At 44.7% G+C, this 9,708-nt stretch overlaps 1 long non-coding RNA gene across 1 annotated transcript; it reads right to left on the bottom strand.

Moving 5' to 3' along the window:
* Positions 1-1,222: 1,222 nt before the first annotated feature.
* Positions 1,223-9,388, bottom strand: LOC129181939 (uncharacterized). Its single transcript, XR_008570528.1, has 2 exons — positions 9,311-9,388; positions 1,223-2,256 (listed from the first exon to the last, which is right to left on the bottom strand). It is a non-coding gene; the product is annotated as an uncharacterized LOC129181939 (long non-coding RNA).
* Between the last annotated feature and the right edge of the window lie 320 nt (positions 9,389-9,708).

Below are 9,708 nucleotides of genomic sequence, written 5' to 3'. Positions count from 1 at the left end.
TACAATGTAAGTAACCAACAAGTACAGTTACAGAGGCGGGTAAAGTAACATAGTGACTACAACATGGTTCAGGTGGTGCAGGTGTTGTAGAGCCTGACAGCGGTCGGTATGAAGGACCTGCGGAACCTCTCCTTCTTACACCGTGGGTGTAACAGTCTGCTGCTGAAGGAGCTGCTAAGGGAACCCACAGTGTCATGTAGCGGGTGAGAGGTGTTGTCCATGATGGATGTCAGCTTAGCCAACATCCTTCTCTCCCCCACTTCCTCCACGGAGTCCAGAGGACCGTCCAGGACAGAGCTCGCTCTCCTGATCAGTCTATTGATCCTGCTCCTGTCCCTGTCCGTGCTGCCCCCTCTCCAGCAGCCCACAGCATAGAAGATGGCTGAGGACACCACAGAGTCATAGAAGGTCCGTAAGAGAGTCCTGCACACCAAAGGACCTCAGTCTCCTCAGCAGGTGGAGGCGACTCTGGCCCTTCTTGTAGAGGGCGTGGGTGTTGACGGACCAGTCCAGTTTGTTAAGTTGTTGTTGTTTAATATGACCTTTTCATCCTTGTCCTTTTTAATGAGTTCTTGTGTGCTTTCCCAGAACAAAAGGCAGTGGTATCATCCGTAAATAATATCAACTTTAAGTCCTTTGTCACTTTACAAATGTCGTTGATGTACAAATTAAACAGTTTTGGTCCCATTATGGACCCCTGGGGTACTCCAAACGTGATATTTAAAATTGCAGATGTGCATCCTCCTAGCTTTACAAATTGCTTCCTGTTTGCTAGGTAGCTTTTAACCCAATTCAGAACTAATCCTCTGATTCCGTATCTTTCTAATTTAGTTGTTAAAATATTGTGACTAATTGTATTGAAGGCTTTTGTAAGATCCATGAATCCTGCAACTGCACACCTTCCGTGGTCTATAGCGTTCGTGATTTCCATCAGTGCCATAGAAGTTAGTGTTAGCTCTGTATCCGTATTGACTACTTGCTAGTAACGCATTGTTATTGTCAGCTTAGATTTTGTACATTTACGTTTTGGAATGAATTGATGAGGATTTAATTCTATACCAGGGGTGTCAAACTCATTTTCACTTCGGGCCACATCTACATAATGGCTGTCCTCAAAGGGCCAGATGTAACTTATAAATAAAACTAAATGTAATCGAATGTAACTAACCCAAAAACTGATATTTTTTGTTGTGGAATAATAAGAGGCACAACACATCTCGTATGCAGTTGAGGGAAAAGGGCTACCCCGTTTATTCCGTTCACCCTTAAATAGACCCAGTGAACAATAACAATGACGTGGATTACCAAAACATCGTCCTTCCTTGGACCTGTTGGCAGGACATTTTGAAATCACATAACATCTGGAACACATTTTGTATAACTTCGGTCACGATGACCTCCCCCTAAGTCACGTAGGCCTGAGTTCAACTGACTTTCACAGAACAAAAGGTACTCTGGAGTTCACAGGACAAGAATCATTTTACAATATATTTCCCCCTTTTGGGGGTCCCAAACCCCCAAAACAAATAATAATGTCTCTTAGACCCGTCATTTCACCGTCTTCATTTTCCGAAAGAAGTTCAAAGATTAAGTTCGTGGGGATTTTGATGCATGCTTGTCCTGAAGAATGGGCACGGGGAAGTGGGGAACGTGTTATGGGCAGTGATTCGGTGTGTGGCAAGGCCGGGAGCAATGTTTCTGCTCACATCATCACCGTCCAGAGGATTACTGTGCCTCGGTAAGAACGGTGTTGGCCATCTTCAGTCCCTTCTTCGATCACCCGCCGATGATCAGCACGATGTCATCTGGAGGGACCCTTTGTGATGAGGGGCTTCTTTTGCCGAAACGAGGTGGTGACTTGGCACGTCACATGTTGGAGGAGGGCGCTCATCTCACCCCTTCCTCATAGCCTGCCTCCTGGATGGATGTCCTCCCGCACGATCTGGCTCCCTCGATTATAGCCCTCAGGAATGACTCGTCTCGGCTGGCGTGGTCCTCATGGATGGCTCGTCTCAGCTGGAGGGTCCCCTTGGTTGGTATAGCTTGGTGCAGTGGTTTAAATGGTACCACGTCGTGCTCCCTTCCACTTGGACAGCCGTCGGTGTTGCTCGCACCACCTTATAGGGTCCCTCTCGTCTTGACTCGTGCCACTTTCGCCTGTACACCTTGATGTACACCTGATCGCCTGGCACCACCAGGCCGTCTGACACCTCCGTGGACTCAGGAGCCCTGCTTTTCTCCTGCACATAGATAGCTCTATGTTTGGCAGTTAACTGTTTTATATCATCTTTCAGTTCATTTTGCAACTGCTCAAGTGGGGGCCCTTTATAAGGCCCTCTCAAATGTGGTGCTGGCATGGCTCGACCTGTAAGCATTTCATGCGGTGTTAGATGTGTCATTCTGTTAGTCTGCATGCGATAACTCATTAGTGCAAGTGGTAGTGCATCCACCCAATTTAACTTTGTGCTGGCACAAATTTTATTGAGTTTGGCTTTAAGTGTCCCATTTACTCTCTCTACCATTCCCTGGGACTGAGGATGATAGACACACCCCAACCTTTGTCTTATTCGCAACTGTTGGAGGATTCCTTTGGCTACTTTTTGCACGAACGCCGGACCGTTGTCCGAACTTATTTCTGATGGTATTCCAAACCGCGGAATTACTTCTCTTAACAGGAATTTAACAACAGTTTCTGAACTCTGATCTTTAGACGGCATCAACCCAACGACTAAATCGGTCAATAACTACTAACATGTACCTCTTTCCATGCACCGATTTAATCATGTCTACATAGTCTAGCACAAGATGTTTGAATGGTCCTTCTGGAACTGGTATGTGTCCAATGGGTGTAGTTGTGCCTTTTCTGACATTGTTCTGTGCACAAACTTCACATTGTCCCAAGACTTCATCTATCATTGACTGCAAATATGGTGACCAATATCCTTGCTGTTTTATCTTCCTTACAACTTCCCCCTTTGCACAGTGATCTGGACTGTGCACATCTGATATTAGCACTGTAAGTAATGAGTGGCGCAACAAGCAGTCCTTCATGTGATCTCCACAGACCTTTTTCATCTTTTGAAGCTCCTCTCTGCTGCCACAAACTGTGCTCACTTAGCCCTGCATTTTGTTGCATCAACACAATGTCATCTGGCGTAGCGACTGGTTCTATCGACACCAATGGAGCCAAAACAGTCACCTGGCTTTTAGAAGCCAATTTTGCTGCTTCATCTGCTGCATTGTTTCCATGCACAACATCTTCATTTCCTTTCCTGTGTGCCTGACACTTGATAACAGCAAGCCTTGTCGGTTGCATCATCGCCGAAATAAGATAAACTATCTGTTTTTGGTGGTGTATTGGTGAACCATCACTTTTTTTATAACCACGTTGCTTCCACACTGCCCCAAACAAATGACACACTCCATGTGCATACGCCGAATCCGTATACACATTTGCTGTCTTTCCTTTGGCCATTCTGCACGCTTCAGTCAAAGCCTTCAACTCAGCTAATTGTGCAGAGCATGGTTGTACACAACTCTCAGCCTTTATTGTCACAAACTCACTTCCTTCCTGTTTGATAACCGCAAACCCTGCATGGCTGCCAAGGTGATCTCTGTAACACGATCCATCCACAAAGTATGTCACTTCTGCATTTAACAAAGGCGTAGACTCCAAATCTGGTCTTAACTTTGTGTACTTCATTGCCTCTGGCACACACTCATGAGGCTCACCTTCAAAACTGAATGGCATTGTGTCTGCAGGATTTACCGTTGCACACCTGTTAATGGTGACATCTGGATACGTCAGCAGTGGCAAGTACTGCAAACATCGAGCCTGCGTTATCACAAACTTATTTTGGTGGATCAGCTCAGAGATTTTATGATGCGTGTATATTGTCACTGGATGTCCCATTGTGATTGTTGATGCCTTCTCATACGCATAATGAACGGCAGCCAACCCTTGACAACATGGTGGCCAACCCTGGACCACATTGTCCAGCTTCGTGCTGTAGTATGCAAGGGGTTGTTTCCTTCGACCACTACAGGTTTCTTGCATCAATACTGCAGATGCGTACATGTTATGTCTATTTGACACGTACAAAAAGAACGGTTTGCCATAGTCTGGTGTTGCCAACGCCGGAGCTGTTTGCATTTCCTGTTTGATTGTTTCAAACGCAATTCTGGACTCATTGGTCCATTTCAGCGGTGACCTCAATGTCTGAGTCTCACCCTCCTTCATTATTTCTCGCAATGGTACAGTTTTGACAGCATAGTCCACTATCCAGTTTGAGCTGAAACCAGTCATGCCTAGAAAAGTCATCATCTGTCCCACTGTAAGAGGGAGTGTCACTTTGCTCACTCCCTCCAGCTGAGAGGGTGCCACTGAGATTGTTCCGTGTGATATAACTCTTCCCAGATACTCGACCTGGGGCTGGCAATATTGTAACTTTGCCCGGGAGGTCTTATGCCCCCCCTCAGCCAACTTCTGAAGTAACTTAATTGAGTCTCTGTGGCAGTCCTCGAGTGTCGGTGCACATATTAACAGATCGTCAACGTACTGTAACAGGGTGCTATTGAGTTGCAACCCTTCAAGGTCCTCTCTTAACACCTGATTAAACACATGCGGACTATGTTTGAACCCCTGTGGCATTCGAGTATAGCAATATTGTTTTCCTCGATATGTGAACACAAACAAATGTTGAGAGTCTTCGTGTAACGGAACACTAAAATATGCTGAGCACAAGTCTATTACTGTGAAAAACTTAGCTTCAGGTGGAACATTTGTCAAGAGAGTATGCGGATTTGGTACTTCCACTGGACTATCCTGGACGATCTCATTCACTGCTCGCAAATCATGTACCAGCCGGTACTTGGATTTGTCTGCTTTCTTCACAGGTAGTATTGGCGTATTACAAAAACTGTGTGTCTCAATTAATACTCCCGCTTTCAGAAGCCCTTCAATAGTTTGGCTTATACCTTTCTCTGCCTCTAATTTCAGAGGGTACTGTGCGCGTCTTGGAAGTTTCATGTTTGGTTTAAGCTCCACTCTAACAGGGTTTGCTGACTTCACTAACCCTACATCTGTTTCATGTTTTGACCATAGATTTTCTGGGACGTGTTCGAGCATTTCTTGTTTTAAGTCATTCTCACCTTCACGGATTTGCGGCATCTGTGGTACGTCAAATGAAGCAATGATCACTTCTTTTGGTTTTGAAACCATATGGGTACCACACAAAATTTTTATCTTTGTCTCATCTGGCGACACAAAAATTAGTGGATTTTCAGTCGCTTTCCAAGTTATTTTGGACGCATTTTTCATCATTGGCCCCAAATCCTTTGACGCAAAATTTTCGTTAACCAACAAGGTTATGTGTGGTGCCGAATTGGGCACGTTCTACCATTGTGCAAGGAAAGGATTTGACTCAACGTTAAACGCTGCACCCTCTTGCCCAATTATGATATACTCTGTTGTCAATGACACCGTCAGGCCTTCAGTTTGTGTTTCCCACTTTTCTTCAAAGATTTTGCTACATGATGGATCAAAATAGACTGTGCAATGGTATTCAGACCGTGGTTTTGACGCTTTTGGAATTTGAGCACAGATGTACTTTTCCCACTTTTGGAAAGCCTGGAGCACTGGTTCTGATATATCTCCTAACCAGTATACTTTTGCACGTGCTGTCTGAACATTCATTTGGACTCTATCACTCTATCTATCTACACTCTATCTACTTTCACTCCCTCAGGCGTTGAGTAGGAAGGCGGGGACGTGATGTTTTCGCCTCAACAGATGTGTTGTAAAAGGTCAACTTGACATGCTGGGGTGAATTTGTCTGTGACACACGGGCGGATTTACTTGAGAGGGTGCAACACGATCTGGTTAATTGGAATAATTGGGAGGGGAACATGATGAATGATGCTATGTTATGGACGGTGGAAGATTTTATGAATTGAGGAAAATGATGTTCAGAACATCAGGAGTGGAATGTGAAAGGGTGATGGGTTTGTGTTGTTCTGAACATTCATTTCCCAGGATACAAATGTGAGAAAGGGTTTGTGTTGTTCTGAACATTCGTTTCCCAGGACACGAATGTGAGAAAGGGTGATGGGTTTGGGAAGTATCTTGTTATTGTTATCTGCTGACCTTGCCTACCAGGTGCTTGTTATGTACTGAGGAAGACAGGACACTCATATAACCAAACTAGGTTGCCTGGCGCCTGTTTTGTTAAAAACAGTAACTCTGTGTGCGAATGCCTGAGTTTCGGGGCCGGCCACCCCGTTCTCACGCTTGCAGGAACAGACTGGCATAAAGAGGGGAGAGCGAAAACACCTAGACGGAGTCTGCTGCGGGTTGTGATCGAACGCCCAGCCGATTGACGCAAACTCTTCCACGGGTGTTGGCTCTCCACTCTGTTGGCGTAGGTAAGAGGCTTTTTCGCTGCAATCATATATCTTGTGTGTTGATGCTTAAATAAATACGCCCTTTTTTAGGCTAAAATACCTTGATGTGTCTGTGTCATTCTGTGTGCCGACTGAACACGATCCTCTAAAAATATTCTAAAACAGGCGTACAAGAAATGTTTACATTCAGCTTGCATAGAGCATCTCTTCCTAGTAAATTTACTGGTGTCTGCTCAGATACCAGAACTGGCAATGTCGTTGTTTCGCCCTCCATTGTTAGCTGAACTGGAGCCGTCATAGGTATTGTTTGAAGCTTTCCCGAGAATCCTACTGTTTTGACAAATTTGTCAGACATGGGGAGGTGTGAGGCGTAACTTGGACCTACACAAGTGTAGGTTGCTCCAGTATCGACCAACATTGGTATTTGTTTTCCTTTGATTTGAACTTGAACTACTGGTTCTTTTTTAGTTATAGATGTTATTATTTGCAGCTGACCTTCCCCTGCAGAATTCTCTGGGCACCCCTAATAACCATAATTTGGACCTCCCCACGGGTTGACTGGACCCGAATATGGCTGTTCTGAATTTGGACCTTTGCTCAATGGTTGTTGAGGTTGTTGATCTCCATAGCCTCCTTTGACCCAATTAGGTGCCAGCCAGTTCTGTCGATTGTGTCCTTGCTGTCCACATCCCCAACAGACTTTGGGAAGTACTTGCGGAGGGGTAGCTTGTTGTTGCGACCTCCTTCTTCATCCATCTTTTCGGCCCATCTGATATTGCCTTCCCCTTTGCGACGCTTGATTTGTTCTTGGTTGAGCATATACATTGATGACAGGTGGCGCTTGAACTGGTAGTACTGTTGTTGGCACTGGAGCTGGAGGTGGAGCTGGAGATGGCATTACGGGTGCCTCCACACTTGGCTTTGCATCCCCGACTAAGGCTTGAGCTTTCTTTTTGTTCTTGCTTGACAGTTCCCCAAGTTGCAACTGGGCAACCTTTCTTTGAACTTCTTGGTCTTGCTCTTTCAGCCGTTGTTCATCTCGTCTGTATTTTTCAATAGCATGTATCACATGCTCAAAGAACTCCCTGTGTGACTCTGACGTCAGTCCCACAACATCCTCCAGTCTACTTTTTACTGGAGTTGGCATGGCTTCAACCACTGCTGTTCTGAATAGTGTGGTCATCAGTGGGCTATTTCCAACTTCTTCCTCAGTCTCTTGCTTCCACCGTTTGAGCTGACGGCTGATATACTCGGCAGGGTTCTCCGTTTCCGTAAGTGGCTGTCCCTTCAGGGCCTTGGGATCAATCTTGATCGGATACTCCCTTCGCAGTGTCCCCCACAAGTCTCTGCGATAAGGATTGAACTCAATAACATCCGCTTCAGGATTTTGCATCCATCGATGGCCACTTAGATATAGCACATTTTCCATTGTTGGTATCCCCAACACTCGTGCCCACACAGCCTTGATATCTCCAAGCGCCAGTATTTTACCCACTGTTTCTTCTTCAAACGCCCTTATCCATTTGCTGGCCCCCTCATGGATACCAGGCAGCCTGGCGATCAACCCCTCAAGATCAAGTGTTTGCCAAGGAATATACTGTCCCTGTGTTCCTTTTATTAATATTGGCAATTGATGAGCCGGATCGGTATACCTCCCTGGAGGGTGTATGCCAGGCCTGTATCTGAGATCATACTTTCTGTTTTCCTTGCCATTTGCAGCAAAGGTAAGACTTCCCCCTAAGACTTCTCTTTCTTCTGCCTCTTGGACTCCCTCTGGATAGCTTACTCTTCTTTTTACTGGTATAGCACTACTTACTCTTTCTACTGCTCCTTTTTTCCTCTCTTCCTGTTTTTCTTCTGTAGCCTTATTTTGTACATATTTTTCATTAACATCATCTATCTCATCAAGTTCTTGAATTATAGTCCTTTCCTTTTGTCTTTCTAAGTCCGAGTGCTCCAGGTTCAGCCAATATGAGTGTCCATCCTTTCTTGTCATCTCTTTAAGCGCTTGATCTTTTTCAGCATAACAATCCAGTACTTGTGACTTTTTTGGTTTTGCACCCTTCCTGCCTTTTTCAGCCTTCCAACTGGTGAAATAGGATCTTGTGTGTTGTCATCAAAATCAACATCTCCTGCAACTTCGACAGTTCCTGTAATAAAAGGATAAAGGCCAGACGGAGCCAATGCAGCGAACTGACTATTATCCTGCATGTTTTTGTCCATATTTCTGTTTTTTATTTTAAATCCATCGTTGCCTGTAGCTTTAAACAGTTCACGATTCTTTTTCATTGTTTTTCGGAACATTTCACCTTCCTTTCTGAACAACTGTATAATTTCCAATTCCTTTTCTCTTTTCTGTTGTCTTTTGTTACTTTTGTCTTTGGGTTTATAGTCCTTTATTCGGACTTCCATGTCATCACACAAACTCACATCAAATGTTCCACCTTCAGGCCAACTTGGATTTAAGCTTTTAGTGCGTTTTGTCCACTCTGCGTTGTATAGGGTACCTCGCTCTACCAATTGCAGTCGGCCTTATATTTAGCCCTTAATTTTTCCTCCATGAATGAACTCCCGGACTAAGAGTTGCTGCAGCATAAATTGTCGACCTCACACACACACACAAAGCCGGCACGAGCCTGTACTCTTTTCCTTTACTCAACACTTCTAAAGTACGCCAATCATGCCGTAACACAGCTGGACTCGAGTCATTTTAGTAAAACACACAAAATGTTTTTCCCACTCTAAAGTGAGGGCCACATTTTGTGTGAGTGTTCCCCACCCCCAATCTGCAGTTGTTATTAATGCACTAACAACAGGCTCTCTTATTTGGAGAAATTTTAACATTAATGCTCATTAGTTACCCCCATTACTGCACCACACTGTCAAACCAAATGGTAAGAAATCTTACCTGTTTTTACGGCCGTTGGTTTGCAATATGGTGCAGGTCAGAAGGCCACGAGCATCAACGTCTTTCCTTCCAATCCTGTTTGTGACGCCAAATGTTGTGGAATAATCAGAGGCACAACACAACTCGTATGCAGCTGAGGGAAAAGGGCTACCCCGTTTATTCCGTTCACCCTTAAATAGACCCAGTGAACAATAACAATGACGTGGATTACCAAACCTCATCCTTCCTTGGACCTGTTGGCAGGACATTTTGAAATCACATAACATCTGGAACACATCTTGTATAACTTCGGTCACGATGACCTCCCCCTCAGTCACGTAGGCCTGAGTTCAACTGACTTTCACAGAACAAAAGGTACTCTGGAGTTCACAGGACAAGAATCATTTTACAATATTTTT

Source organism: Dunckerocampus dactyliophorus, chromosome 5, assembly GCF_027744805.1.
Source record: "Dunckerocampus dactyliophorus isolate RoL2022-P2 chromosome 5, RoL_Ddac_1.1, whole genome shotgun sequence".
Lineage (NCBI taxonomy): Eukaryota > Metazoa > Chordata > Actinopteri > Syngnathiformes > Syngnathidae > Dunckerocampus > Dunckerocampus dactyliophorus.
This window is presented reverse-complemented; position numbering and strand designations above follow the sequence as displayed.